Source organism: Lactuca virosa, chromosome 9 (assembly GCF_052849685.1).
Source record: "Lactuca virosa cultivar CGN04683 chromosome 9, Lactuca_virosa_CGN04683_v6, whole genome shotgun sequence".
In the NCBI taxonomy this organism is placed as follows: domain Eukaryota; kingdom Viridiplantae; phylum Streptophyta; class Magnoliopsida; order Asterales; family Asteraceae; genus Lactuca; species Lactuca virosa.
Window position 1 is genome coordinate 204,163,481 of NC_136434.1, and position 4,961 is coordinate 204,168,441.

At 39.4% G+C, this 4,961-nt stretch overlaps 1 long non-coding RNA gene across 1 annotated transcript; it reads left to right on the forward strand.

The window, feature by feature from the left end:
• The first annotated feature begins 370 nt into the window (after positions 1–370).
• On the forward strand, positions 371–4,707 carry LOC145141269 (uncharacterized). The gene is made up of 2 exons (XR_013722545.1): positions 371–918; positions 4,508–4,707. It is a non-coding gene; the product is annotated as an uncharacterized LOC145141269 (long non-coding RNA).
• The last annotated feature ends 254 nt before the right edge of the window (positions 4,708–4,961 follow it).

Genomic DNA, 4,961 nt, shown 5'->3' on the forward strand with positions numbered 1-4,961 from the left:
CTTTTCCGTCTTCGCCGTTAGCTGTAGCCACGCCACAAGGCACGTACGTGCACCTGGGACGGTGTTCACGCATAGGATGCCTTGCCACCTCAGCACTAGACGTCTTCTGATGCATGCATCCATACCGCAAAGCCTAATAAGACCACACCCGAGGCACCGTTTGTGCCTATAATCAAAAATTTGTGTCTCTTTCTTTCTCTTTCAGAACACGCATCATAGGAGCACACCGCAGGCTCCATTTTTCCGAAATTAGGCATGCAAATTATGATTCTTTCGAAAGTAGATTGATCCCTAACCTCAAATAGCTTCCCTCTTGGCTATTCAAACCGATCTTCACCCACTTTGTTTGAACCTGCAACTAAATCCATATTATAAACAACCAAGCCTCTCGTTTATGGAAGAACCAAAACCAACCTCAAGCTTTTTCTCTGCTGCTTGTTCTTTTCGGCTGGAAAGGAGATTGGGAGGGAGATTCGAGAAAGAAAAGAAAAAAAAAAAAAAAAGTAAAAGCAACCTCAGCCACCATCTCTGGTGACCAGATGTGTCGAGAAAGATAAAAAAGAGGTAGAGAGGGATGCCATGGAGGCTTAACCCAACAATATTAGACCGAGAAGGAGAGGCACATCAGTGAAGTTCCAATTGGCGGGCAGGTCTAGGTTCGATGACACCATTGTCGATATGCTTGAATGGATTTAAAGTCAAGCTGTTTTGAAGGAGTTACAACCACCATTTTCATATCTGAGTTTGAGTTCTTGGTGGAAATGGAATGCCCAAACAACCGTGTATGTTTCCAGCAAGAAGGTGTTGCAAGGGAGAGGGGCATCGTCGGGAAGAGAGTTGCGCATCGCCGGAGTCAGGAAGCTCAACGGAGAAGAAGGGGTGCCAGCCTCCTTGTGGATGATGTGCAATGTGGAAGAGGTGATTCCCCTTTGACCTTTTGACTTTCATTTAATCAGTTTGGGCTTTTAAGTTATGTGGTTTGTGGACTTGGATTAATTGAGCTAAATAGAAGTCAGTCCAATATCACGACCCACCTGATTTTATTATTGGACCTCTTATGCTGATTAATCCTTAGTGGGTCATTTTAGGTATTGGGTTTAAGATTTGGGTTCATTTGAAGTAAAATGAATATGTTGAGGCAAGCTAATAAATCTGACATATGATTGATCAAGGTTTCTCTGGGATAGTAAATATGAATATAAGGATGGTTTGCTTTTATCGTTTACATAACAATTTTAGTAACAAAATTAAATTGATTAATTATGTTGTATGGGTTAAGATCTTAATTATAGTATACCATTTGGGTAATATTAGAAATAACATTTAAATGTTTGGCGAGATAGTATTTTATATATAAGGTCACATTTTAAGTATAATACCTTAACGTGAATGATTTCAAGAGTAATCGTTACCGACATAATAATAGAAGTGAATAAAATGTATACTAAGGAATATTATATGCACATACTTGAAAGAAAAGCTAAATAAATATTATTAATATGTTTATAGGTATGTAGAGAACTAGGAATCCAGTTTAGTTACATTAGTGATTCTATTTTGGGTTTGTTGCCAAATGTGAGTTTTTCCTTATTGTACTTATAGGTCGAATGCACCAATACCGGCTCATTGTATTGATATCCTGGTTTACTGTATGTTGCTATATTGTAGTGATCTGTTAGATCTGTATCCTGGTATATAGAATGTTGTTATGCTTTAGTGATCTGTTAGATCCGTATGATTATCTATATTTGTTGGCTCTGTGTTTATGTTTGTTTTTTGCATATGTCGACATGTTGGTTTAGGTTGAGGCGTTCTTGTTTTGTGCTCTAGGCCAAGACACCTGGGGACGATTAGATAGGTTGTAGGCCCTATGAGGCGGTCCAGTAAGGACGGTGGCCCGTAGAGCGGTTCGCATATGTCACACCCCAAAACCAGAATGGCAGAAACGTTCTGTGGTGGACGACGTCATGCGTAGCATCACAACCAATGAATAATAGCAATCATAGCAACACAACCATTACAGTGAATACTTAAATAAAACGTTTACATCAGTTTGAAACTTTGTCTGAAACTTGTTTGAATTATATCAAATAGCTTTGTAAGGTATAAACACAAAACTCTTATTGCTCCAGTTCCTCAAAAATCCAGCAAATACCTGCCTACTGATTTCCTAAGAATACAAGCAGTTTGAAAGAATATCAGCATAAAGCTGGTGAGTTCATAAGCGGTAATTTGTAATGAAAACTTGTTAATGAGTTCGTAAAAGTGTTTGTATAGTTTCAAGAAAATCCGATATTTTCTTTAATGAAAATGTAGTGTTCTCAATTCTGTATGAAATCGTGAATGTTTATTACTGAAAACTGTAGTGATGCACGAAAATAATACTTCATGTGACTAACTAATGCTAGTATGATGTATAAGTATTTCGTACGTGAAACCATTCTATGTTCGGTTCTGTTTGAAAACCCTGGAAATCCTCCAGTTGTAGAGTGTATTAGTTCTATTTAATAAAATAAAATTGTTGAAGAATGACAGTTTGTAAACCAAGAGTGATTTCTACATATTGTGAGTCGTATAACCATGCTTGATATGACTAGAGACCTTTCCAACATTCTTCAGGCGTCGAGTTAAATGACATTTGTCACCCTAGGCATGCCTTCCCAACTGTAGCTAGCAGTTCAGGTGTGGGATTGTCAGTCCCGAATAGATCTATTCACAAATCTCACGCTCTCCCTCCAGGAGACTCTGGTTATACTATGATAGGATTTATCCCTGTACACCTAGGGGTACAGTAGTGAAGTAGCGCCTCACAGTATCGTACAATCTAGTTTACATGTAGTGTAGTAGCGTTCTACCATAGTGAAAATCCGTATGTATACCGTATGTAGTGATACTTACAGTTATGAATACCATGATAAAGTAGTGATGTAAACTGTAACTGTTTCTGTCTAAGTGCATATGTTTAGTAGTGAAAGTTTATGTACTTGTTATGTTTAGAAAATCCCAAACTATACCGATTATAGTTTGCATGTATAGTGAATAGCGTGTCCGGAAAACTATGCAATTTTAGTGAAAACGTCCCTTATGCTCAACACAGTACAAAAGGGTTAAAGTATGAAATTTGCATAAATTTTGAAAACATTTATGTTTAGCTTGTATTCCCCCCCCCCCCCTCTGAAAACATTAAAAATACGAAAAATGTAGGGGTATGAACTCACCTGCAGTGAGTTGTTTGGATGAAAGAGTGGTATAGGATGCTAGATGTCAAGTGGATACTTGAGTACACACACAGATCCTAATAAGCATACAAGGACACAAATGGATATAATTAGTGTTTACCCCACTAATCAAGTGAGTGAAGCATCTTAGGGCTAGGAAACACTCATATAGAAGTGTTATGACCACAAAGGATTGCATCTAAGGAGTTTAAGACCAAACTATTGTGTTTACGGCCAGGGTTCACGGCCAGGTGTTTGCGGTCCATGGGTTTACGGCCCATGTGCTTACGGCCGTAAACACTTGATGAGGGATACGATTTTCGGTGTTTCAAGGTCATTTCTAGCCTCTTGAAAATATTCTAGGCCTCGTGCATAGCTAATGAGGGGTGTACGGCCGTACACAGGGTTTACGGCTGTAAACCCTTTGTGTTCATGTCTTTTGGGTCGATTTTTAGGTGAAAACCCAAAGTTTCTAGCAGATGCCAAGCATAGGGAGTAGTTACTTACTGTAAGAGGCTTGGAATGAGGTTTTTAGCCACCAAGAACTAGTGTGTGTTCTTGGTGTTCTTGGTGTGAGAGAAAATCTAGACAAAGATGAGATTTAATGAGATAGGAACATGGATTTACCACTAGATAGAGGAATGAAGCAACAATTAGAGGTGAAAAACACTTACAACTTGAAGATCTTGAAGACTTTTCGATGAAGGTAGAGAGAGAGTAGAGAGAGAAAGCTCATGTGATGTGTAAAGAGAGAAATGAAGGTCACTCATCCCTTATATAGGGGTGAGTTTACGGCCAAGGGGTTGGTGGGGGTTTACGGCCATGAACAGGGTTTACGGTCGTAAACAGGGTTTACGGTCGTAAACGGGGTTTACGGCCGTAAACTGAGTTTGCGGCCGTAAACTCCTCTCGAAGGGGGTGTTTGGCCTGGATGCTATGCTTTTACTTAGGAACCTCGATTTTGAACCCAACACTTAATTGAACTGAGCCTAAAATAGTTAATTAAGCTCAAAATAATGACGGCAAGAGCATAAATAAATTCCAAATTGATTTATTTTTAACGATTTGAACGAAAGAAATTTCGGGTTGTCACAGCATAGGCTGTAGGCCCTGCGAGGTGGTCCAATCAGGTCGGCTACTCGTGGAGCGGTCCAGATAGGCTGTAAGCCCTGCGAGGCGGTCCAGTCAGACTGGTTGCTTATGTTTGCATGCTTGCTTGTTATGTGGTGTGTTGGTACTTTGGGGGAACTCACTAAGCTTTGGCTTACATTTTTAGTTTGTGGTTTCAGGTACTTCTGAGGATTGAGGAAAGGCAAAGGCGTGATTGTACACAGCTTCCAGTTTTATGTCTTAGAGTCTTGAGAAAAACTTTGATTTGAAATAATACTTTGAAATAATGAGTTGTTTGTAAACAATTTTAATGCTTGGTTGGTTTTAAAAATTTTAAATTTATTGTATTTTTTGGGAGTGTTACACATTTCTTTGACTCCATCCTCTAGCAAATCGATTGTGGGAATCGTTGGTGGTTTTGGGTTAGAGGTTGTCTTGCCTCTTCGCGAGAAATTTCGGGTTGTCACATCATCCCCCCGTTAAAAGGAATTTCGTCCCGAAATTCGAACATAGAATACCAATCATGGATTTGAAAAGAGACGCGGATACTTCTGTTTCATATGATCCTCGCGCTCCCAAGTGAATTCAGGTCCTCGCTTCGCATTCCATCGAACCTTTACTTTCGGGATGCGA